Source organism: Talpa occidentalis, unplaced genomic scaffold (assembly GCF_014898055.3).
Source record: "Talpa occidentalis isolate TD23 unplaced genomic scaffold, MPIMG_talOcc4v2.1 talOcc4.3, whole genome shotgun sequence".
In the NCBI taxonomy this organism is placed as follows: Eukaryota; Metazoa; Chordata; class Mammalia; order Eulipotyphla; family Talpidae; genus Talpa; species Talpa occidentalis.
Genome location: NW_023603184.1, coordinates 63,143,654 through 63,171,505, shown reverse-complemented (window position 1 = coordinate 63,171,505; position 27,852 = coordinate 63,143,654). Strand labels below are relative to the sequence as shown.

General features: G+C 42.9%; 1 protein-coding gene across 2 annotated transcripts in view; it reads right to left on the bottom strand.

The window, feature by feature from the left end:
- The window catches only part of TFCP2L1 (transcription factor CP2 like 1), a 60,198-nt gene that overhangs the window by 27,857 nt on the left and 4,489 nt on the right, over positions 1-27,852 (bottom strand). The gene's annotated exons all lie outside the window — the stretch shown is intronic.

The following is a 27,852-nucleotide window of genomic DNA, read 5'->3' as shown; positions in this document are numbered from 1 at the left end:
GGGGCTCAGCATCCTCCATGCCTACCCAGGCATCATTAAAGCGCATAGTCCATGGCCAGCTCAGATTGCTCTCTGGACCGGACACCCCAGTTTGTCTATATGGCCTGCTTAGGCCTAGAGCATGCCAGAGCACACACCACATGATACCTCAAGAGACAGTACCTCTGTGACTTGCAAGCAAATAGAATTTAACAAAACATAGTTAGTACTAAATCTATGCAATAATTATTTCATGTTTCTTAATTTAAAAAACACCCATCACTCACTTAGTTGGAAAACACATCTATTTAAGCCCACATTACAGTAAATAACTGCCCATACCCTTCCTGAGAACAGGCCCAAAGGAACAAACACAAGCCTGTTAAACATTGTCTCTAATTGCAGAATGAAAAGCATTTTCCCAAGTTAAAGGAATTTCATGTATTTGAAAGGTGTGGAGATTCTATTTGATGACATGTAAACAGTACAAACTAGTTAAAGACTATAAATGGAAAAAAAAGAAGTACATCCCTAATAACAATAAAAAACCTTAAAGTATCTATAAATAACGCGAGGAAAAGTGTACACATTTTATTGGGACATAAAATACAGCATGTTCCTAGATGGGGAGACCATATACCAAATCAGGTCCAATTAATTCTTCCCAAATTAAGTAAGTTTAACATAACTCTGAAACACCATAGCACATATCACAACTCAATAAAGGATATTTCACAAATAAGATGGAATGAATTGTTTTAATAATTGGTACTGGTAAATCTGATTAGTTGTTTAAAAAATTTTTAATAATAGATGCACAAAAACTTATAAAAACAGTACAGAGAGGTGCCTAGTCCCCTACCTCCAGGGGCAACATCTGGGGTAACTGTGCACATTATCAAAAGCAGATGGCAAGTACCGTGAGCTAAACCTCACAGACCTCACTGTATGTGTTTATGGGCAGATCTACAAAAGCATCATCACACATAGAGACTTGTTATTTGTTACTGAAGTACAGACCCGCACCACCCAGCATAAATCAAAACAAGTTACCACTGGATTTAAAAGTCAGTTTCCTGCAGTTTTATTTTAACATGAATAATTACTTATGAGACACTAAATAGGAAACAGTTTTCTTTTGCGTTGTTTATAATTAATGTATTTATTCTCTTACATTGTCATTCGTTTTGGGACAGCATTTGACTTCTCCCCTCAGGTGTAGTCACTGTAGCTCTCCCACCACCACAGCACCCGTGATCCATCTCCACAGTCCCCTGTACGCTGAACTTCCCTGTTTTCACCCCTCCCCCACCCCTGCTGTATGCTTCAGATCAATGGTCAGCTTGCAAGTTGTGTCTTTTTCTGGCTTCTTTGTTTGGTTTCTCTGTGTTTCACCTATAAGTGAGACCATCCTATATTTTTCTTTTTCCCTTTGACTAATTTTGCTTAGCATAATCCCTTCCAGTCCCATCCATGTTGCCATAAATGGCATGAGTTTACCATTTTTGACAGCTGAGTAATATTCCATTGTGTATATATACCACATATTGATCCATTAATCTGTTTTGGAGCATTTGGGTTGTTTCCATGTCTTGGCTATTGTAAATAGTGCTACAGTAAACAGAAAGGTGTAGGTTTCCTTTCAAGTTAATGTTTTTGTGTCCTTTGGGTAGATTCCTAGGAATGGAATTGCTGGCTCATATGGTAGATCCATTTTAGTGTTTTAAGGAAACTCTGCACAGTTTAGGGAAGGATTTTCTGAATGCAAAATCCATGAAGGAAAAGGGAAATCTAACTATAATAAACTCAAAGACACACACACACACACAACATACACGCACACAAACTTTCAAGGCAAACAACAAACTAGGGACAGCACAAATTCAGTGGCTAATAGTCTATGTGACCAAAAAAAGCCATGTTTAGAAAGATAATAAACCCCCCTACAGCAAACTGAATTGTATCCTCCCAAAGATATATCCATACCCTAATCTCCAGAACTTTATATTTGGAAGAAGTCTGCAGATGCAATGATGTCAAAGAATTCTGAGATGAAAACGTCATCCTGAATTATTCAGGAGGCTCAATGACAAGTGTCATATAAGAGACATACAGAGGAGATGCAGAAGAGGTGGCAATGTGAACAGGGGAGCAGAGTTGGAAGGATGCCACGTAGTGCACGAAATGCCTGGAGCCACTAAAGGCTGGAATATGCAAAGAACACCCAGAGGGAGTATGGCCCTGGAAGATTTCCAATTTCTAGCCTCTAGAGCCATTAGAGAATAAACTTCTATTGTTTTAAGTTAACATGTTTGCAATAATTTGTTAAAACAGTAGGATCAGTTTGATGAATAATAGAATGGGTAAAGAATATAAAATTATACACTCCAAATACTTGCTGAGCAACAATTATGTGCCCAATGCCACAAATCCTATGGACTCAGAGATGGCAGAATGGGCACCACATCACGTGTCACAGTCTAGTACCTCGAGTCCTGCCAGACCTGGAAATGATATTGGCCCTGCACAGATATGCCACCTGAGCCTCCCTTATCAAGCGCTTCTAGCAGACTGTCTTACAGGACCAGCAAACGCTTCATGAAGCCTCAGTGCTGCTCATGAGAATGCGCTGGGCACCCTTCCTGTGGGAGGTAAAAGCATGAAGTCCAAACTCTTATCCTGCCCACTTGCCAGCTCAGAAGACCCAACTCATGGAAGGGTCTTCCAGACCTAACAGACACATCTAACATTTTTTAACATACATTTCCAGGCTTATGAGCCAACAATCCCTCGACAACAACACAAAATGGAGCTCACATATCCTAACAGGTTTTTCTGCCTTCCCTGAGGAAGAATATAGCCATTTCCAGTGTGAGGCCCAGGACCAAGTGGTCATTACTATGGATTTATGGGCATCTCAGGACCCAGTTAACACTGACCCCAGGTTGTGCGGGCAACCTCAGCTCAGGCCCAGGAGGAAGCACCCCCTGTCCCATGTGCAGCAATTTCCAAGCCTGAGCATAAGGACAGCAACTCAGACGTCAGAGCCATTAATGGAGTTCTAGGCCCAGAGTCACAGCCGCCCCCACCAGCAGCAGAGACCTGATAGATGTGCTTCCCCACTGGATCCCTCTTCCTCTTGCCCTCCTCCTTTGCACACACATCCCCTGGAGCCCCTCCCTAGCCACAGCACACCTCCCTTGCTCAGGCCTCAGATGGGCATCCAGCCTCCCTCCTAAGCCTGCCTCAGCATCAACATATGGGGGCCAGACTGACTTCCCCAAATTCACAGTACCATCCAGGAGACCATCATCCACGGTCACACATGAGCTGATAGTGAAATCATGAGAGTTCAACTGAGATGGGTGACACGGGCATTTCTCTGATTGGCTAGCATCATTTGTGACATGGTGGGAGCCTTGGCAAGTGGGCTCTGGGAAGGCACAGCTTGCATCTGTTTTGCTCACTGTTGTCCTGCTTATCACCCAGCAGGCACTACTTAGCAAAAGTTTAATTAACTATGATCTCATATTCTTTTGTAGCACTACAGGGGTTTTGCAAAAGTAAAACCTATTCCTGGGCCTCCCTGGTGGCTCAGACGGTTGGGCACTGCACTGTGAAGCTATCTGCAGCCTCTGCAGCGCGGGTTCCATCCCCGGCCAGATGGCAAGAATCCCACATGGCGCAGCAGACCTCTCCTGCCTCGCCCGCTGCTCCCCTCAGCAGTGTATTTCATCAGTCTGCCTGTTTTGTTCCCCGCTCTGTCTCTGGTGAATCCTCTCACCCTCCCACGCATCTGGCCCTGTACCTCGGTTCTTGTATAAATAAATAAATCTTTTAAAAAAAAAAAAAGTAAAACCTACTCCTGCCCTCACAGGGTTAGCAGCCTTCTAGGGTACTTCAAACAGCATTGTAAAACCAGAAATAGAAGGCAGAATTTGAAATATCCCACTAAAAGATAACACAGATCCAAAAGCAGGTAATATTCATCCAGAATGGGGAGGGGATATGGGTCAGAAAAGGTTTAAATAATGAGATGGGAGTTGAAGTGTGGGCTGGATGTCCAGAGCTGAGAGGAAGATTTAATAGGTATCCCAAGCAAAAGCACAGCAAAGTGGGAGCAGTGTCTCTAGGGCATAATAACTATCAGCTGCAGTTCACTGGGCACTTGCCCAATGGCAAGACATGCTGAGGTTTAACACACCTGAACCTCAGAACAAAGGCAAGAAGGGCAGTTTAGAATTAGCATAGAAGGAAACACAGGCTCAGAGAGGTTACCTGATGTGGCAAGCAAGCACAGTACATGGCATAGCCAAGGGCAGAATCTAAATTTCCAGAACATACTACATTCTTTGCCACATCCTACTTGGCATATGTTGTTTGTTGAGCTGAAGACACCTAGAGTCTTAGGTATTCTCAACTTCTTCTGGGATGCAGAGTAGTAGTCTGATTCCACTTTGTGCACTGATTAAAGTTTGCTCACAGCATCTTATAGCATTTAAGGTACTCCCAACATCCCCATTCCAAGGTAAGATTTTTTTTTCATGCCTTCTCCCCTTTAGGGCAGACAATAAAGATGATTCTTAGGAAAAGCAACTCAACTTGGGTGACACTGGATAAAGCATATGGACTCCAATTTCTTAGAAACAATTCTTAGCAATGATGCAGGAGGAAAAACCGCTGCCGAACATGATAGGAAAGGCTGCCCTAATTTTATAATTTTGAAATGTAAAAAAAGAGAAAAAAAGTTGGCCTTAGAATCAAGCAGAATAGAGTAATAAAAAACTATCATTTAGTTGTCATCCAGTTATGAGGAAAGGACATTGCTATGACCCTTCTGTGTATGATGTCATCTAGATCTCTCAATAATCCCATAAGGAAAATTCATCATTGCCCCATTTTATCAATGAGGAAATTAAGATCCAGACCAGTTATGTATCAAATTCAGGTATGCTGGACTCCAAAACTGATCACTTAGCCAAACTACTCTATATAATGTATATTACTTCCAAGTTCCTCCTGGTTCTAATATGCAAGGAATCCATCTATTACATTTCTCCTGAACTCCATGACACTCATTTTATTTCATGACTCTTTTCCACACACCAAAATCCACCCCTCTCTTTAAGGCTAAATAACCCTTAGGACCCATGACCTCAATTCTCTGAACCAAGATGGGTGTTGGAATTTGATGGACATGGGACCACAGTGTGGGGTTTCCTTATGCTAAAGTAGTTGCCTGAAACACATATTCCTATCTCATTTAATTAGCTCTGAACATATCAAAAGGTTACAGTGACTAAATCCATGTCATTTTTGTCATAGGGACAAACAGGCCAATAGAAAAGAAGAGCCCAGATTTAGACTTTTAGAGACTTAGAAACTTGATCTATGGAAGTGAGAAAAAAACTGTTTTCAATTGTGTGGGATAACTAGGCATCAATATAGAAAAATAAATCCCTTTTCTTTGCACCACACATAATGCATTTAGCCAAGGTGAATGGAAGATATAAAAGCAAAACCTTAACATTTCTAAAGAAATATAATACTATTTTATGAATGTAGAGTAGGAAAGGCTTTTTTTAAATTAATTTTTTTTTTAAAGATTTATTTATTTATACAAGAACCAGGGTACAGGCCAGAAGTGTCTCCCCACCAGAGACAGAGCAGGGAACAGAACAGGCAGACTGAAAAATACACTGCTGAGAGGAGCAGCGGGCAAGACAGGAGAGGTCTGCTACGCTATGTGGGTTTCTCCCTGGCTGGCCGGGATCGAACCTGTGCTGCAGAGGCTGCAGACAGCTTGACAGTGCAGCGTTCAACCGTCTGCGCCACCAGAGAGGACACAGAAAGGATTTTTTAACTGGAAACACATGCAGGAAAATTATATCACTTACATCGTATAGGAAACCATGTTAAAATTGATACGCGATGCTTTTGATAATGCCAGAATGCTTTTAGTAATTATTATATCCCTATAACTAGGGACTGACCTGGCAAACTAAGGCTTATGGTCACCCTATGGACACAGAAAATGGTCAGCAAATACATGAAAAGATGTTCATCCCTAAGTAAGCAGGGTCATGCAAAGTAAAATGATTTACCATCTTTGCCCTAAGACGGACAAAAATTAGTTTTGCAATGTCAAGCGTAGGTGAGAGTATGGATAATGGACATTCTCAGTTTTGCTGACAGGTGTATCATGGTGATATAGCCATGTTGGAGAACAGTCTGGCAAAAAAGAGCTAGGCTAAGGATGTACAAGCCTTCAGTCAAGCAGATCCAATTCCAGAGGCACAGCCTGAAGAAGCACTTGAGGTACACTGGAGACTTGGACAACTGCTCCCTCTGGCATTATTCATTCCAGGGAGAATGATCAACAAACCTACAGATCCAGCAACAGGAAAAGAGTTACTTTAATTTCCATTATTTGACTTACAATGACGGAGCACACAGCACTTAAAATGAGCACTCTAGAGACAAATATCAACACAGAGAAATCTCAGAAACAATAATAAACAAAAAGAGGCACATGGTGATGAATTTAAGAATAATGAACAAAGGGATTACCAACACTGATTTCACAATAGGGGTTTTCTTCTGGGGAGGGAGGAGAAAGGCTATGGGATTAAAAAGAGGCAATGCTGAGAAAAGTATCATTTAATCAACCTGAAATTAAAGTAGTGTGTATTCTCTCCTCTCTTTCTCTCTCTCTCTCTCTCTCTCTCTCTCTCTCTCTCTCTCTCACACACACACACACACACACACACACACACACACACACATACACACACACAATATTTGAGTGGGGTAAGAAGATTTGGAGCCAGTTGCCATTCTGCATTGCATTATGGTGTTTTCCTGACTTCCACCTCAGAGGGAGGATGGTCCCTTGGGCTGCACTGTTCAGCAGTTACTGTACCAACTATTGACCCATTTATGACCCACATTGAGTGCAGGTCACTAAAGAAGCAAGCATGGGTAGGGCAGCATTCACCATGCGCATTCATAAGCCACCACCAAGATTTGCCACTGAAATTAAAAACCACCTGCAATGTGCCTGGCAGCCACCTGCTGGAGGCTGCTTTACAGCACCCCATGCTGACCCTCGAGCTTCCTGCTCACCTTTCAAAGGCCTTTAACAGCTCCAATATAGAGGGTGGGGCCAGGACATTGGAAGTTTTACATACTAACTCACTAACTCACTTTTTAAACTAACTTTTTAAATGGGTATCATGCCCGTATATAGAAAGTCATAGTCACATACAATAAATAAATGAATTGTTAACTGTAAAAAAGTATGTAGCTATGCAACTACCATGTTCTTCTCACATACCACTAAAACTATCTTGGGAACCTGATTAGCACCCAACTTTGAAATCTGGGATCATATCTAGGACCATCACATACTAATGGGTAAATGGCTCATATTTTCTGAGCCTCAATTTCTGCATCTACAAACTGTGGACAATATTGGTACTTTGAGGGTTGTTGGGGTTTGAAGGCATATCCAGTAGAGAGAAGCACAAAGACTGGACTTCAAAACACTCCCTACAGTATGAGCAAGGGCAGTAGGTAAATGCAGTATCCAGTGCCCTGGGGTGGTAAGAAAAAGCAATCTTGGGGCCTTCCTGGTGGCGCAAGGGGTTAAGACACAACCTATGAAGCTACGCAGCCACTGCAGCACGAGTTCGATCCCCAGCCTGCCAGGAAGCAACCCACATGGCGCAGCAGACCTCTCCTGACTCGCCCCCTGCTCTCCTCAGCAGTGTATTTCAGTCTGGCTGTTCTGCTGCCCACTCTGTCTCTGGTGAATCCTCTCACCCCCCACACCTCTGGCCTGTACCCCAGTTCTTGTATGCATAAATAAATAAATCTTTAAAAAAAAAAAAAAAAAAAAAAAAAAAAAAAAAAAAAAAAAGCAATCTTTCTGCAGCCCTGACAAAGCCTCCAAGACAATATCTTCCAATGTCCTGGTCCCATGCTCTATTTTGGAGCTGTTAAAGGCCAAAAAAAAGAAAAGCAAAGAAAAAGAAAAGTGAGCAGGGAGCTCGAGGGTCAGCATGTGGTGCTGTAAACCAGCCTCCAGCAGGTGGCTGCCAGCCCAGCCCAGAGGAGCACAAGGGTCCAGACTGTGGGAGCTGGAGGAGCATCACAGGTTCACCCCTGAGGGTAGTCGTCCGCTGAGTCCTGGAAACCCCACTTTAGGGGCCTGTTATAACCTGTAGAAAGGGGGCAGAGGAGAGGGGTTCTCAGCTGATCTGAAGCTCTGCTGGTAGCCTGGGTCACCATCCAGAAGAACGGTTTGGACCTTGTCCAAAGAGCCCTGAAGTCACCTAAGAGGGTGTGGAAGCTTCCCTCAATCCCAGACTCCCAACTGGGCCCAGCCTCCACCCCACTGTCAGTCCCCAACTCCACCTCACACAGGGAGGGGCAGAAATGGGGGGAGGAGGGCAAAGAAGAGAAAGTCTTTTCCAAAGATGAATAAAATACCTATGCCTGGCATTTGGCACTGTTCCAAACATGTGCTTCCTCTCTCCTCCCTCTGCAACCTACAACCCCCGATTTTTTTTTTTTTCTATGAAGGGCCAAACAGCAACCAAGTTTGGTCCTGTGGGCCATAAGATCTGTCACAACTATTAAAGACTCCACCATTGTAATAAGGAAGCAGCCCGAGACAATGTGAACGTAATGAATGTGGCTGTGTTCCAATAAAACCTTAATTACAGACACTGAGACATGAATTTTCATTTAATTTTCACTCTTCCTCCTGACTTCTTCCCTCCTCCAAACTTGTCAGCACTTTACCTTGCCCCTCAGCTTCCGTACGTGGGGGAGAATTTGACTCCCCAGCTAGACTGAAAACTCTAGAGCAGCCAATCTACAGTTTATCTGAACCATATTTTTGTACCCCACAGGCCCTTGCACAGAACTGGCATTGGGTAGGTTTTTAACTAATGGTGGCAGGATTTGATATTAATTTCCCCAAAGCAAACAAGCAGAGCTAAAACTAGTCAGCCAAACGAAGAGTATGAAAAGCAGCTCAGCCTCACTAGTGAGCAAAGAAATGCCAACTGAAAAAAGACACAAAGCCAGTTTCATCCATCAGATTGGGAAAAAATTAATACATTGTGAATATCCTACAAAGACAATATGTGGAGACATCAGCCCTCACACAAGCTGCAGGTGGGAGGTATTGTGTCACAGACCATTGGGCATTTTGAATATACCCATCAGTATTGACTATGCACAGTCTGTGACCCCCCAAACACCCCATGACCAGGTCTATTTGATTGAATTGCCAACAAACATGATTAAAATCATTTGTAAGAGGCTACTCAATGCAGGAGAGGTGTTACAGCTAAAATTGCAAATGATCAAAATGGTCAAGAGTTATGTTACAACCTAGCTGTGGAATACTACACAGCCATTACAAAGAATGTAAAATATTTTAACGAGGTGATTGAAATTAGCATCACAAGCCTGATGTGGTACAGAGGACACAATATCACCTACATCATCGTATTCCTGCCCAAAGTGCACAACCTGAATCTAATCATAAGGACATATCAGGCAATCCAAAATGAGAAAGTCTATAATCTCTAGGCCATAGGTATGCTTTGAAAATATCAATATTGTGAAAGATAAAGGAAAACTGAGGACTGTCCAGATTAAAGGAGCATAAAGCAAAGACAACTAAATACAATGCATCTTTCTGGCCTGGATCTTGAATCAGGGCAAAAAGTGCTGAAAAGGACAGTATTGCAACAACTGGCTCTATTTTAATTGGGTTGTACAGTAGGTAGTGGCACTGCATTAATATTAAATGTTCTGAATTTGATTATGGGAGTGTGGTTATGTAAAAATTGTCCTTAGAAAATACACACTAAATCATTTAGGAATAAAGGAGCATGAAGTCTACAACTAACAAATGATTCATAGAGGAAGACACATATAAAATACATCAATAAAGCAATGTACCAAAACATTTAAAACTGGTGAGTCTAGTGAAGGGTACACAGACATTCATTATACTAATCTTTCAATTCTTCCAGTTTGAAATTTAAAATTACTTTGAAATTAAAAGCATTAAAATAGGGCCTCCCTGTGGCGCAAGGGTTAAAGTCTCAGTGCTAGCAAGCTATGCCCAAGCAATGCCACACTAGTTGAATCCGAGCTAACTCACATAGTGCAGCAGATTTCTCCAATTTTGCCTGCTGTTCACCTCAGCAGTGTATTTCAGTGGATCTACCAGTTCTGCTCCCCACTCTGTCTCTGGTGGATCCTCTCACCCCCTACACCTCTGGCCTATAGCCTAGTTCTTATATGCATAGATAAAATAAATATTTTTTAAAAATAAAAATAAAAGTTTTAAAATACCTTTAAAATTGAGATTATAAAAAATAATTGAGCAGACTGAGATCCACCACGGACAGGAAAAATACCACTGTACGTGTATGTGCATGTATGCACACACACATGTGTGCACACACACACTTACAAGCAGCAGTTAAAATGAGCACACTAGATGCATGTATCATCATGGAGAAATCTCAGAACCCACATACACTGTGACTGCCCACTTTGGAGGGGAAGATGCTAAGGTGTCCAAGGTAAGTCCAGAGCCTCCCACATCCTGGAAACTTTATGACCCTCTCTGTACCTCACTCTCAACATCTGCAAAATGTTCTCTGCAGAAGAATTATGAAGATTAAATTAAATAATGTAGCTGCAGTATGGTCTGTGAAGAGTACTCCTAAGTCACAATTACTACTTCTGAACAAGTCAAGCCCCACCTCTGCACTGGCCACTATACCCAGCGCTGTACAAACAAACTCTCCTCCAACCCTTAGAACAGCGCCACGCACTGAGTGACCCAGCGCCCAAGGCCCCCAAGGTCACAGAGCCGGGAGGCTTCCAGGCTGGGACAGGGCCCCTCCACACAGCAGACTCCCATGGGCTCCCTGGCTCTTCGTCACTGTCTTCAAGTGAGAATGGGAGCTGTACGGGGACACCCCCTCTGCATCATCAAGGGCGTTTCCCAGAGCAGGCCCACCCCTGCCCGCCTCCCCAGGGCAGTGCCCATGAGGCGCTCCCACAGACCAGCTCTGCCCAGTGAGCGGAACCCAGTGAAGGGCCTCCTGCCCAGATCACGGTGTTCCCAAGTACAGGAGGCAATTGCCTGGGCTGGCCAAGATTTACAGGTTGTTTACTTTCCAACAGTTACTGGTTTGGGTAATTAATGCCACATAAAACATAATGGAGGCCATCATTACCTCAGAGAAAGGAGGGCTGGTTGCCAGCAATCCGGTGATAATGGCAGATGGAGAAAGCATAATACCACACACATTGTGTCAGGCACATGCCATGGGTCCTGTCACCTGCATAAGTGCAGTATCAAAGTGTGTCAACACACTTCTGTGTCGACACAGAACACTACACACCAGGCATGTTTCTCAGAAAAGGTTTTGCCATCAACAGACCCAGGTCCTGAGCCCTATGGCCTGTTGCTTCTGTGACCTTGGACGGGGCATTTAACCTCCTCACAGGAGTGGTGAATATCAAAAGTCCCACAGACACACAAGAGATCCCCAAGAAATACTTGAAAGGCAGTAAGTGTGACTATATGTACAAAAGTAAAAGGTAGATCATGTCCTGGCAACTCCTCAGAGAAAAGGTTGTTTCCAGGACTGGAGCAGGGAAAACACAACATGCTCTTGTACAGATGCTTGTATCATGCCCTTTGCAATGCCAAAATGGGGAAAAACATGCTCCAAAAACAGGATGGAGGCCTGTCAGAGTGACACAGGGTCAATCAGAAGGAACCCCCAATAGCCACTTTGGGACAATTTGAGCAACAAAATAGAAAAAACCGTATTGAATTTTAATTCACGGGATAAAATACTCAAGACATCTATACTGAAATAATAAACATATAAATTAATTAGTGGTAGGGAGAACAAGCTCTTTCTTGTATTCCAACAGCTCAATGTAAAAAGAAGAGGGAAGCAGCTAGTAAACCACCAATAGACAAACACTACAGCAATAACTGGCACAGACAAGAACACCAGTGGATACTGCAGTAAATAGATACCGAGATATCAAGATGCCCACTAGATATCAAGATATCAACAGAATTTCCAAGTATCACATCCGCCCCAATATATATTTTTTTATTTTTTTAAAGATTTATTTTTTTATTTATACAAGAACCGGGGTACAGGCCAGATGCGTGGAAGGGTGAGAGGATTCACCAGAGACAGAGCGGGGAACGGAACAGGCAGACTGACGAAATACACTGCTGAGGGGAGCAGCAGGTGAGACAGGAGAGGTCTGCTGCACCATGTGGGTATCTCCATGGCCGGCAGGGATCGAACCAGTGCTGCAGAGGCTGCGGACAGCTTCACAGCACTGTGCTCAAGCGCCTGTGCCACCAGGGAGGCCCCCAATATATTTATTAATTACAAAGGGGAAAACAGTAACTTGACAGTGAAGACCCCAGCAGATGCTAATGAAGCAACAGGCTGGCTATACCAGCAGGAGAAGACAGAGCACTCCCAAGCCTCCAGCAGGATGTGCTGGCACGAGCACCATGTCATTCTTGCCCAAAATGCATGACCTCAATCTCAGCATTGAAAAACATCAGACAAACCCGAACTGAGGGGATTTTACAAAATAATGGACCAGAAAGTACTAAGTCTGCTGGTCAGGGAAGAGACTGCAGGCCTGTCACAGATCAGAGGAGACAAGAAGACATGACAGCGAAACACCACGTGGGGTCCTGGACTGCAGTCTGGAATAAAAAAGGACAGTAGTGAAGGAACTAGAAAAATTCAAATAGACCGTGGTAGGGGCAATAGAACCATGCCAGTGTAATAACCTGGTTTCAATAAGTGTATCATTACATACATAACACTAGCATGATGGAAGACTGGGTAAAGAGTACACAGGAACTCTCCAGACTATTTTTGACTCTTTAAGTTGAAATTATTCTCTTCGGGGCCTCCCCAGTAGTGCAAGGGCAAAGCGTCAGCTCTATGAAGCTATCCACAGCTACAGCAGCACAAGTTCAATCCCTGGCCAGGGAGCTACCCACATGGTACAGCAGACCTCTCCTGTCACGCCTGATGCTCCCCTCAGCAGTGTATTTTAGTCAGTCTGCCTGTTCTGCTCCCCACTCTGTCTCTGATGAATCCTCTCACCCCCCCACATCTCTGGCCTGTACCCCAGTTCTTGTATGCATAAATAAATAAATCTTTAAAAAATGATTGACAACACAAAATCTAGGCAAGGATGTAGAGAACAGGCACCCTCCTACATGGGAGACAGAGGCCTAAACAGGTGAGATAGTAAGACAAACCATCAAAGATAAGGTCAGAGCATTTACTCACTTGGGCGCCTCCCCTCCAGCCTCGCTGGTATTCAGGGGCTAAGGGTATTCACGTGCACTTGATCAACCAACATGTTAGAGGTAGGAGCCAGATCTCCTGGTCATTGGTATCCCAACCACCTCTGTGTAGGCCCTTCTCTGTCTGAGCCCTTGCTGAGATGAAGGACTTTCTGAGGCAGTCATTGTTGGGGTAAACAGGGCAGGTCAGTCAGCCCCGAGGCAACCAAAGCCTCCTTTTCCCCTCAGTCCTAGGTCTTCCCAGAGAGTGTGCAACTAAGGACCCTCTCAGGGAACTGTTCTGCCAACAGAGGAGAAAAGAAGAGGGTGGTCACATCGGGTCTCTGTGAGCATATGACTCAACAGTGAGGCCAACTGTGCCATTCCTCTGGGAAACTATGTTCTTAGGAGCTTTGGGTGCCTTAGTCTGCCCACAGAGGCAGGGAAGCTGGTGGGCAGAGAGACAACTAGGCAGATCTCGAAAAAAGAACAGAGAAGAGACTCAGAGAATCCTCAGTGTTTGAGCCTTTGGCTTCAGTCTGCTCTTGAGGTACAGTCACACCCTGCCTCAAGTCTCTCACTTTATGTGACACCAGTGGATAGTCAACAATGGCCAGAAAAAGCCTTCATCACCCATTTTTATTCCACCAAAAACATGGACGATAACAAGTATTGGGTGTGGACAATTTGCAACCCTCCTATATTGCTGGTGGGAAAGTAAAATAATGCAGCTGCTTTGGAATACAGTATGGCAGGTCCTCAAAAAGTTAAATAGAGTTACCATGTGACCCAACAATTCTACTGCTAGGAATATACCCAAGTGAAATGGAAACATAAGTTTGCACTAAAACCTGTACATGAATATTCATAGCAGTATATTCCTAGTAGCCAGGAAGCAGAAACAATCTAAATGCCCAGCAACTAAAGAATGAAAACAACGGGATATACCCACGTATTACTCAGCAATGAAAAAGAACAGAGTTCTGATACATGGAAACCCCTTGAAAAAGCAGTCACAGAAGATCACCATTTATAGGAAATGTGCAGAATAGGCAAATTTATATAGAATTGGTTGCCTAGGCCTGGGAGTGGGGGTATGGGAGAGCGGGGGGAAACAGGGATTGACTGCTAAATGGGGTATAGTTTATTTCAGAAGAGATAAAAATTAGTGGTTTAATATGCTTAGTTGAATATACCAAGACACATGAATATACATTTGAAATGGGTAGAATGTGTGGTGAGTGAACTGTATCCCAATTAAACTATTCAGAAAGAGAGATCAGGTTGAAATACCACTCTGTGGCCTAGGGTCACACACGCAGCCTCCGTGGGCCTTAGTTTAGCTACCTACAATAAAAGGGAAGTGGGCTGGGGGGGTGGATAGGCTAGACCAATGTTTCTCAAGCTTCACTGTGTTCAGAAATGAAGTAGTACCTTGGTGAAATGCAGGTTTGGGTTTCAGTTGTCCCGCGGCAGGCACAGATTTCTGCAATTCTAACATCTTGCAGGTGATATTGATCCATGGACCAACATTTTTCAATAACAGGGCATTGTGGGGTCTCAATCTCAGGAGAACCCAGGTATAATAATCTGAAACTAGCCCTCATACACAGAAGGCAAGGAGACACTGCAGAAGAAGGCAGGTCAACTGGATTTCACTCTAGTAAAAAGAACTTAGTTAAGACGCTTTGTCCTGGGCAGCCCCAAGTACTTTTTGATACCCACCCACCAAATCTTAAAAAGTTTACACAGAGGTTTTAACTGGATGTACACCGTCCAGGGGGCCTCAACAATCTATTTCATCCCAGAGTTATGTCCTTGAGCAGCGTGCGGGAGCAGAAGAGCAAGCACTGCACGCATTCCAGAAACTGGGGTGGGAAGAGGAGCCCACGATTGCCCCGGCCCAGCTCACCAGTCAACAGGCAATCAATCACCTTCTCTTGATTTCCCCAACAGGTATCCCCAACAGAAAAGTCAGCTCCCCTGCTGCCTTAATACTTCAAGAATCTACTCCTATCCACCTCTGTGAATTTCTACCAATGTGAATGGCCTCTCCTTCCCTTCAGGACACTCAGGGTCCGCTAACTACCCAGACGGAAGCATGGCCACTAGCTAGAGTGACATAGGAAGGTCAAGAAACCAAATCTGCCTGAGCACAGAGCTCCTGGCCAGGCACAGCAGAGCCTCACCCTGTAAAGAACAGTCTTGAGTGAGGCAGGGCCCACATTTCTCTGCAAAGTCCAGTCCTTTCTTTCGGGAAAAGGTAGAAAAGAGCAGTACCCTCAAGGCAGTGGCTGGCAAACCCCAAAGTGCCTAAGCATCATGGGGGTGTTTAGTGAAAACAGATTCCGGACCGTCTCAGTTCTAACACAGCAGGAAGCACACGCTCCAGGAGATTCTGGTACTAGCAGTCCATGGGCCCAGTGCTGCCCTAGAGCCCTCCAGAAGAAGACAGAGATGTGCTCCAAGAGACTGCGAGGAGCCAAAACACAGCTGACAAGTCGATTCCACCATCTGAAACTCGGTTTCCCCACCAATACAGGGGACTGGATGAGAGGCCCCTCTTTTTGTGAGACAAAGAGGCAAAGCAGAAGGTAGAAAGGGAGGCTAGCTCTCCATCCCTATCTTCCAAAAAAGGGGACAGTCCAGCCTAAGCAATGGGGGTCCTCGCTGGACAGCTCTGCAAACACAGGCATGCTGTGGGGATCCACAAAGGGACAGTGTCCTGAGGAAAGTCAGGCGGGAACATCAGTTGTTAACTAACACAAAGAGTTGTCCCTCTCCCTGAGCTGTCCAGCCGCAGGCTCATAGCTGTTCCCCCCAGCAAGCCACATAGCCCAGAAATACTCCATCTTTACTCTGGCGTTTCTTTCTTTTCTGAAATGAAGAGGCTGGAAAGAGCACGTAACTGCCTGTGTAGAGTGGCTCCTTTAAAACAGAACACAAAACACCTTCCTCATTCACAGCAGAGATTATGAGCACATTCTTCTAAATAGTAATTCTAACCACAGTTCAGTGGCCCCTGAAACCTGAGTCAGGAACCCATTTACAAAGAAGCAAAGTGGGGGGCCTCCCCTGGTGGTGCAGGTGGTTTAGTGCCGCTCTGTGAAGCTGTCCGCAGACTCTGCAGCACGGGTTCGATCCCGGCCGGCCGGCAAGGGTCCCACATGGCGAAGCAGACCTCTCCTATCTCGCCTGCTGCTCCCCTCAGCAGTGTACTTTGGTCAGTCTGCCTGTTCTGTTCCCCATTCTATCTCTGGTGAATCCTCTCACCCTCCCACGCCTCTGGCCTGTACCCCGGTTCTTGTATAAATAAATAAATCTTAAAAATATATATTTAAAAAAAAAAAAGCAAAGTGGGTATCCCTACCCCTGACCTCCCTTCAGATTCCCCTTCCCTCCAACATCCAAACGTAACAACAGAAAGGAAATAACATTTACTGAGACCTGCTGATATACCAGGCACTGAAATATGATTACATTCCCTCAGCGGGCCATTGCAAATCATATAACCATTTGTATTCACACAGGGAGCAGAGCACAGTCTATTAAACCGGCCCCCCGCCCCACACATGTCACCCTGGTTGTCAGGCACTTGTTTGGCTGAAGAGCAGGACACTCACGGGGGTAGGCAGGCAGCAAGAGCCCAGTCTCCTGGCCAGGGGCAAAGCTCTCCAGACCAGGTGTTCCTGTGAGGCTGTCCAAATGACAGGCACTGGCTCACATCCAAGTTTCCCCTGGCAATTCTGGTATACATGGTCTCAGTTGCTTTAATAGTAAAAAGCCATGGAACTTTGAAGGCAAACAAGCTAGCCAAAGCCTTTGTGCCCAGACTGAAGAGTCAGTAAGAACATTAGACTCATCAAAGGAGCCTCAAAGCCCTGGGTGTCTGCAGTGGGGACAGTGCTCTGCCATCACATACTCTGTCTGGTGGCACTCAGGAGAGAGGTAAACAGGCACACCTTGTCCCTGAGGGGAATGACAACCCTCCGTGACTGAGAACAAAGTGTCCTCAAATGTCATCTCATGGCTTTAAGACAGCTCCTCTGGAAGGACATGGCCAAAGGCATCCAAATTCTCCCAGTCCCACGTGCTGAGGTGAAAACCATCTTACAGACATGTAGGAAGAATACAGAACAGCCTCAGATGGAAAGAGCGAACTTCAAGGAAACCTACTGATGCTTGTCCAAGAAGATGCTACAGGGGAGGACATAATGGAGGTGCTTAACAAACACCTTGAAAAGGAACAGCGGGGCACTGATGAAGGAAGCCAGGTCACATTTCTGACTGCAACAGTGTGGAGTTGCTAAACTCACCTGCTCTCTTCAGGGAAGAGGACAAGAATGATGGCAACTTGACACAGTCAGAAAACGGACCAAGCCTTGGGCCTCCCCGGTGGCGCAGCAGTTGAGCGCTGGGTTGCGAAGCTGCCCGCAGCCCCTGTGGCACCGGTTCAATCCCCAGCTGCTCCCCAGCCACCGGAGGAGGGTCCCACATGGAGCGCAGACCTCTCCTGCCGCCCGCTGCTCCCCTCAGCAGTGTACTTCGGTCCTTCTGTCTGCTCTGCTCCCAGCTCTGGCTCTGGTGAATTCTCTCACCCTCCCGTGCTTCTGAGTGTACCCAGTGCTTGTATAAACAAATAAATCTTAAAAAGAAATATTAAGAAAACGGGCCAAGCCAGAGGACATCATGAAGAAATCCCACAATGCTGGTAACTTAAACGTTTCCTTAAAACGTCCTGAGAGAGAGGGAGTATTTTAAGTTATGTGAAGAAAACCCAATGCACACAGCCTTTGCAGGTTAAACCAAGACTCCAACAAGAGCGGGTGTCTCTACAGTTTGAAAGAGCATATGCAGAGGGCCTCCCCCGCGGTGCAGCGGGTTGAGCACCGCACTGTGAAGCTGTCTGCAGACTCTGCAAAATGGGATTGATTCCCGGCTGGCCAGGGAGATTCCCACATAGCACGGCAGACCTCTGCTGACTCACCAGCTGCTCCCCTCAGCAGTGTATTTCTGTCGTCTGCCTGTTCTTCTCCCTGCTCTGTCTCTGGTGACTCCTCTCACCCTCCTGCGCCTCTGGCCTGTACCCCAGCTCTTGTATAAAAATAAATAAATCTTTAAAAAAAAAGAAAAAGCATATGTAGAGAGTGATGTTCAAGCGCTACAGCTCAAACGACACTGCCTAATTACAGAAGGAAAATGCAAGCAACTTTGCAGCAAACCAATGAAGCAGGGAATTTACTGTTTAGAACCAGAAGATTCTCAAAGTGTATGAAAAACATCAGAACCTTGATTCCAAAAGGAGGATAGCTGGAAGGCCTGGAGAAATCACAGCAGGTGAATCGGCTCTCATGAGACAACAGCTCCGGGTGGGTTTGCTGGAGATTGTTTGGACTGAGATAAAGGGCAGTGAGCTAAGTAGGAAAAATCTCACAAGGAAAAAAAAAGCCATGGCTGAATGAAGGTTTGAAATCCAGCTTTTCTTGGAAGTGATTCTTTTGTGCCTGCTATTCCACTTGCAGCCCAAGCAGTGCCCCTAAAACCCATGTATTAAAGTGACAACGGTGGGCCTTGCTTACCTTAGGCTTTTAGGAGCACTATCCCCTCTCTCGTCACTCCAGAGTCAGAGTCTACACAACCTGAGACAGCCCCTGTGCCCTGGAGTCAATCCTGAGCCACTGAACTCTGCCTCACCCATTCCATCCCAGGGGGACCACAATAAAGGCTCTTGCCCCTGACCTCCCTCAATCCTGCTACTTCCTGACTGGTCCCAGTGCTTCTCCATGTGGCCCTGAGGCATGTGGCTTGTCCCTTCTCTTGGGAACTCTAACAAACTACTTTTTCAGCGGTAATTATCTCCTTACCTGTTGGTTTCATAACACCTGAAAAGTAATAAAACCTACATTTAAAGGAGATCAGGTCATCCCCTGCACCATCAGGTCCCCAGAGGAGGAAGATGAGTGAGCTGTGAGGACTCGGGGACGCAGGGTAGTGGGCAGTTTTGATCCAGACTTACCATGTCCAACCTCTAACCATGGCTGGACATCTGAAGTGTCTTCTCTACATTTATCCTGACCCAGGCCTGTTTCATTTAACATGTGTAACTGATGCTACATTTGCTCTTACTGGGATATTAATAATTTCAATTTCTAATATAGTATTTTCAGACTATAGATGATTTAACATAATTCTTTTTTTTATTTTTTATTTTTTTATTGATTTATGCATACAAGAACTGGGGTGTAGGCCAGGGGTGCAGGTCGGGGGTGGGGGTGAGAGGATTCACCAGAAGCAGAGTGGATGGATTGACTGAAATACACTGCTGAGGGGAGCAGCGGGCAAGACAGGAGAAGTCTGCTGCACCATGTGGGTTAGCTCATTAGCAACCTGTCCAGGGATCCAACTCAGGATGCAGTGGTTATAGCGCTGACAGCACTGAGACTTTAACCCCTGTGCCACCAGGGAGGCCCCTAATATAATTCTTTAGAATATATCATTCATAGTTCATTGGAACCTCTAAAGTTAGATCATAAGATAATATTTTAGCTTTTGGTCCACTATTAAAATATAACTGAAGTTTCATGACTAATATGTAATAAAGCATGCTATACAAGTAAACTCTTATTTATTTCAGTAAATGTGGATTAGTTTTAATGACAACAAAGAAAGAAACAAAAAACCCCAATCAATGACAACCACACTTTCAACCAATTTATTAGTATGCTCATTAGTTTACTAATTGATAAATTAATTATGGGAAGTTGACATTTGGGAAAGCATTTGTTCCTTATTTTGTTTTCTCTCTTCAACCTTTATGTGGCTTATAAAATTCTTTGCTGGTCAAACATTTCTAAACTTTACATAGACTAAATCAAGTCTCTTTCTAGGGGAAAAACAAACAAAAATAACAGCAAATAACTCATTTAGTACTTAAGACATATTAAGTGGGTGGTATTGTCCGTCTTACAGAACACATAGGTTGACAAGTTCAGGAACGTGGGAAACAGAGAAACAGAATTCAAACTTATATGTATTTAACTCCAAAATTCCTGGCGTTTGATCTGCCACCTACCTTCTAAGAAAGGTAATTAATAGTGTCATCCAAACTGTTATTACCAACAGTATATGCTAGATATAACTTGTGGATATACATTAAGGACCTCCCCCATGCTTTTTTATGGCTGCATTGTAACCTAAAATGTAAGGCCCCATATTCAATAAGCTAAGGTGATGGACACTTGAAAAGTAATAGAACTGAATTCCTACCTCATTACATGCCAAAATAAAGTCCAAAGTGTCCAAACTGGGAAAAAATAATTTTTAAATAACAGAGGAATTCTACTAAAATCTTGAAGTGGAGAAGGCCTTTCCTAAATAGGGCAAGGAACACAAAAAGAAGATAAAAAGATAAAAACTTTCATTATATAAAAGAGCAAGCAAATAAATAAGTGAAAATATTTCTAATACATTATATCAAATATGCAAAGAGCCCTCAGAAATAAATAAGGATGAAAATCCCATTTGGAAAATGAGTAAATCACATGAAAGGCAAAAATAGACATGACCAATATGAAAAACACTCAACATTGAAAAAAATGAAAATTAAACAGGAATAATTTATTTTCCCCACTAATTACCAAAGGCTTAAAAAGCATTAGATATTTATTCAAAGAACCAGGCACTGTGCTAGGACTAGCAACAAACAAGATACCCAAGGTGTCTGAGAAGTTTATATTTCAGAAGTGGTTAGCGATAAGGGATGGATGACAGTGAGGAAATAAACAATTATTGAGATAGTTGTTTTACAAATCAGTACAATTTCACTGTCGGGAAAAATGGCAGTAGCTATAAAAACGTTGTGCCAGCAATTCTATCTCTACATATTTATTCCACAGATATTCTCCCACCTGCTTACATACAAAGATTTGTGTAGGTAGATGCTCACTGGGTGCTGGCACAAGTATGAAACAAATGGAAACAAACCTAAATTTCCTCAAGAGAACAAATTCTACAACATCCAAACAATAGATCATGATGAAACCACTAAAGAACATCTTTTGTTTTTGTTTTTCTTCTTTTCACACATTCAGGTAAAAAGACTGAACACTTCATTTGAAAAAATAAAAGTTGCTAAATAGGATATATAATATGATCCCATTTCTCTTAGAAAAAGGCACACATTCCTGTAAGTGTGCATGTGTGCCTTTTGTGTGAGTGTTTACATCTGTATAAATATACATGGGTTAACATATGGCCATACAATTAAGACATGGGTTAATGTAAAACTAAAAAATCTGGGAAGTGGGATTATGGAGATTTTCGAGATGACAAATTTCTGTTGCACTTGGCTATTTTGTTTTGTAAGTATGTGCTAGCTTTATACTCAGGGGGAAAAAAGAAAGAAAATATTTTTTAAAACCTAAACATATTTAAGGGTGATTTGGTTTACTCAGCTTATATTCCCAAAATTCAGGGTAAAAATTAATCTGGAAAGAAAACTTCAGCTATGGAAAATAGGTTATCACAATAATCCTTCGACTCACTCTTTAAATTCAAAGTCACTGATACAATAGGGGTGGGAGGGGACTGTAAGTGTATGCCTACCATTGACTTAATTCTCAAGGCAACCCACAAAATGAAATCATTCCAATACAGATAAGGAAAGAGAGACGCTTAGAGATTAAGTGAGTTCCCTAGAGCAGACACTGGTAAAGAGAGAGCTGCCATTCTGTCTGGATTCTAGGGACTGGGAACACAGGGAATGAAGGCCCAAGTTCCACTCTAATCTCCCTGGCTGTTCTCTCAGGTCACCGGGGTTGGGGTGGGTGGGAGCAACTGATCATGACTTTCTCCATGGAGGAATTTTGTCCTCACTCCATTCCTTCATGGTCTTCTCCCCTGCAAGTTCTCTACACCCTCCTTCAGAGTACACCAGCTGTACCATGGGACAAGCACAGCTAATGGGCATGCGTAGCCTAGAATCCTGCCTCTTTGTAGGAAGTTCTAGGAAAAACAGCCAGAAGCATGGGTGTTTTCTGTTCCAGAACTCCATTATTACATCGGTGCTCAACCATGCCCCAGGCTTTCAAGATTATGTGATACAGGAGGAGGAATCTGATTTCACCACTGAGTCTGCCATGTATAAAATGGGAATAAGGCCTCCCTGGTGGCCCAAGGGGTTAAGTCTCAGCACTATGAAGCTATCCACAGCCACTGCAGCGCGATTTCAATCCCCACACCAAGGAGCTAACCCACATGGCGCAGCAGACCTCTCCTGTCTCATCTGCTGCTCCCCTGCAGTGTATTTCAGTGGATCTGCCAGTTCTGCTCCCCACTCTGTCTCTGGGGAATCCTCTCACCACTACCCCCTCCCCCACAACTCTGGCCTGTACCCCAATTCTTGTATACATAAATAAATCTTTAAAAATAAATAAAATAAAATGGGAATAATAGATTTGGGGAGAATTACTCAAAAGAGAACACCAGAAAGTGTTTTGTAATTGTAAAGTGTTAAAGTATCACCCTAAAGACTGACATCCCTACCTTCCATGCAGTAAAGTATCCCTTTCTTTTACAGCAGCTCACATCACTGAAGAGTCTAGAGTGACAATTTTAAAGATGGTATTTTAACACCCTCCATGGAAAATGTCTCCTCAGAGTAAATGAAGAACAAAGAGAAAAGTTCAGCAGACCTTCTTGCCTTTAATCTACCCCAAAGCTACCACTTTTCAATTCTATCTTAGGAATTCAATTCTATCTAAGAGGAGCAATTCTCAGTTTTAGGACCAACCCTGTGCAATTCCTGGAGTTGGGGAGAAGATCAAAAATTGTAAAAATAATCCAAATTTCAATTTGATGAACTTGCTAACTTCCAAAAGAGACTAGAGGAAGCATGTGTCCACTTTATTATTACTGGCTAATATGATTTCTTATGTGCTGGTTTTCACTTTCAGAACACTGTTTTCAGTGTTCTATATCAATTAACTCCTTTTATCCACCTACTTGTAGGAATTTTTATTTTCTCCATCTTACAGATGAGGAATTAGAGGCTAAATGAGTTGCCTAAGTGGCTGCCCCATGGTCCAGCCTCAGCAAAGTAGCTGAAGATCTTAGCCATCTGGTCTACCTCTCCAGCCAAATCATTCACACCATTCATAATGGTGTTCCAAACCCTAGTCATCCTGAACCACTTCAGTTTGAGGATAGACGTTATGCTTAAACTGCACTGCCCCTCCCCCTTACTCCATTCTTTTCCCAGTCATTTACTCGACTTTTCTCTCTACTTACTGAACCTCTCCTTCCAATGGATAAGATGGTTTTATTCTGTTATGAATCCAAGTAAGAATCCTGTAAAAATCCATTCCTTTGTTTAAGATTCAAGAGTTGCTTTGGCAGGAAATACCAAAGCTTTCTCCATAACAAGTCACTCTTGCAAAGTTGTTTGGTATCTCAAAGCAGAATTTCCAACACATTGCCTGGGGTTCTCTCCTCTGTTCTCTCAGACCCCTCCCCCACAAACCACTTCATCCCTTCCCTGTGGCTCCAACCTACAGGAAAGATCTTCCTAAAGCATGACCTTTGCCCACAAAGAGGTGGATCTGTTAATTTGCAGACCTCTACTCAAGAGCTATCCACCTCTCTCCTTCAGAACTCCATTTTGGAGGAAAAGAATATATTTTGTTCTTCGGGTCATTTTTACCACATCCAAAATCAACCACCGGACTCAGTGATAGGACACATATATGTAACCCACCTTATCCAAGGTACAGGATCTCCAAAGCATGATTTAACACCGCACTTGGATAATGAGGATCCAAACAGTTTAAGTGGCTTCTTGATTTATAGGTGCAGCACACCTCCCATGTTTCAGACATGACACAAGTCATTACAGAAAAGATATGAGATGGCCTCAGAAATAGTACAGTAAACATAAATCCAATGCAGTAAACATTATCTGAAAAGGTTTTGACTGATGTGTCGAAACCAATTTTTTTAACTGAATCTAATCTATACTGATTTGTCATATGACATAAGTATAGGCTATATTAAATAGGCATGCTGTCATCCAGTATAACAGCATTAATGTACAAAAGGATGCAGGAGAGAGGGATGAGTAGAAAAATAAAATGGAAATAAATTGTCTATTTTTTAAATTTTCTGAATGGAGTGCCTACTATCAAGGAACCAAGCTGAATGCTAAATATACAATGTTAAAAATACAGACACTAAAATAATTCCATTGGAAATTTTCTCCAAGTAGTTATGAGAATATTCTGACTTAAATAATATGAAGAAATAGAAATAATAAAATAACATTCAGACATTTACATGATGTTTGGGAGGCTTTAATAATAGAAAGTTATTACACAAATAGTACTTAATAAAAGTAAGAAACAATTTTATAAAGCATATGATCTCATCAATGTTTTTTAAAAGGTAGGAAAGAAAGACATAATGCCTGTAAAATCCATCTGTAAGAATGAATGACAATGGAGCCTCCCTGGGGGTACAAGGGGTTAAGTCTCCACACTATGAAGCTATCGCCAGCCACTGAGGCATGAGTTCAATCTCTGGCCCCCGGAGCTGACCCACACAGTGCAGCAGACCTCTCCTGTCTCACCTGCTGCTCCCCTCAGCAGTGTATTTCAGTCAGTTTTCCTGTTCTGTTCCCCACTCTGTCTCTGGTGAATCCTCTCAGGCCAGCAACCCCCTACCTCAGGCCTATACCCCAGCTCTTGTATGCATAAACAAATAAATCTTTTTACAAAAAAAAACAGAATAAATGAGAATGGTTAAGGAGAATGATGAAAGGAACTTCTATTCCCAAACAGGGAAATATTCATATATTTCCAAGCTACAACAATAATGGGACAAGAAAAAATTATTTTCCAGGGTACGGGACAAAAATCAACACAAGGATCTGTTTCAGGGCTAATATTATAGAATATTTTTTAACATTTTAAAAGTGTCATTTTATACAAATATGAAAAGGATAAGCTAGGCAGTAACTAATTTAGGAAATTACACAAATTTAGACCTTCATATCACATCATAAGTTCCAAATGCAATATATAACAGTATAAATCTCACTGGTAAAGCTAGGGGCAGGGAGGAATACATATATTTCATGTAGCAATAATGCAAAATATTATAATTATAGTATTTTATAAAATTATATAATTTTATAATGATATAATGAAATGAGTTTCTACTGATTTCAAAAAAAAAAAAAAATCCATTTTAGTGTTAAAATTTAGAAATCCATAAATGAAATTTAGAAAATTAAGCTGATTTTGGGGTAAGTAGACATTCTAAGCGTAAAATTTTAAGGTGCATTTTAAAAGACAAAGATTTAACAACAGACATTTAAAATAAATTTCTACATAATAAAAAAATCATAATATAGATCTCATTCCATAAATAGAGCTGTCACACAATAAAATATGGCTAAATAGCCAGCAACCAACAGGGGGAAATATTTGTAATGCATGGCAGCTACAAGGCTGATACTCTTCACCTATATTCTACTCTTGGAACCAATAAGATATAAACATTCAAATAGAAAATGTGCAAAGCATGTCAACACAAGGGAAAAATTAAAAAGATCAATATATTTCAAAATATTCAACCCCATTAACAATAGAAATGTTAGTTTAAAATTAAATCCCATTATTTCCTAATCAGATGAAAAATGATAATAGCCAATATTAGAAAAGAGACAGTAAAAAGTACTCTGCTAGCTAACATTCAAATTGATATACTCTGCTAGCTAACATGCAAATTGAAAAGGCAATTTAGTAAAATATATCAAGTCTTATTCAACCCCTTTGATCCAGTAATTCTACTTCTAAGCTATTTATCTAAAAATAATCAACAGTTCACACAAAGACAACAACTGAAAACTAAGCACCCAAACAATGAAACTGGGTGAAGAAACAGAACAATGAAATCATTACAGAAATTTAAGTTCTCAAAAGATTTTTAATGACATGTGAAAAGATCACAAACAGAATACATGAAGACAACAGGTAACGTCTATAGCACAATCCTAATTTTAAAACATACACACAATATGTAGAAATAAGGTTGGCAATGGTTCTCGGGTGAAAATAGAGGACAATTCAATTTTATTTTTCTTTTATTTCCTTCATTATAGTTTTCTAGATGATCCATAATCTCTATAATTATATGTATTAACTTCGTAATCAGGAAAATGTAATTTTAAAAGTCCCTGAAGTAAACACACCAAAATAACAGGGATGGTAAGCGCTTGGGGCAACCTTTTCCCCTGTCTTTAACTTATCTATATTGGGCAAAGGATAAATCTTTTTTTTTAAAGACCTACTTTGTTGACAGCCAAACATGGTCCACAGTTGATAAATTAACAGGGAGGAGGGGGGCAGGGCAGGTAGGGAAGGAAGTCAAGGGCCTCCCATATGGGGGCAGGGGCAGTCCTGGCCAAGCCTCAGGCCTGCAGACCACTCATTCCTCATGAATGGGGTGGGCCAAGAACAACACTGGAAACATCATCCAGTTTCTTCCTGCTACATTGACTCCCAGAGAGGAAAGCAACCACTCCCAGCTACACAAGTTAGTAGCATTCGACCTTCCATGAACAAGAAAGGAAAATGGCTGAGCCTTTCCACAAATTCAGCCAGGGTGCTGTGCTCGGAAGCATGCTCGGATATTTGCCCATCGCCAGTGCCCACCCGCCCAGGTCAGGCACCCTACAGCTGACTGAGTTTGGCTTGAGGATCAGCCTAGACACAAAGTGACCCACAGAACTGAGCATGCACTTCCACTGGGCTCCCCACATCAACACATAAGAGGAGCAGTTTCCATCCAGAGGCATAAGTGGAGTCCCTGGTGCAGGAGCTGGCAAGCTCAACAGTCAGAGGAAAACTTGATGATCAGGTGGGATTTGCACCCCCGCTGGCTCCCCAAATTGAGTTAAAGTTGTCCAGAAAAGAGGCAGGCCGCATCAGACAAACCATGACCACAGGCTGCTCCCCAGTGATCTAGCACAAGCCTCCAGAAACCACTGCACATCCCTTCCAGTCTCCCTCAAATTAGAGGGGCACTTAATCCACTTGATGGGGGAGGTGTCTACAAGGTAACTCAGGAAGGAAGTGCAATAAACAGTCACAGACCACAAAAACAACATCCCTGGGGACACTGATCCACGTGGCTCGATAAATGGAATCAGCACTTGAACAGCCATTATCATACCAGCCACCTCACACACCTGCATTCTTTCCAACATTACAAAATTACACTGCTCGTTTTACACAGGAAAACACTGAGGCTTACAGAAAAAGAAAAGGCAGCTCAAAGTCACAGAGCTAGGAAATGTCGGAGTGGGGACTCAAACTCCGAAGCCCATGCCATTCCTCTAAGGATAAGGCCCCGTCATCACAAAGGATTGTCTGGCACATATGGAATCCAGCCCTTGTGCTGTGTTCAGAAAACAGGACCGGTCTTCCCAC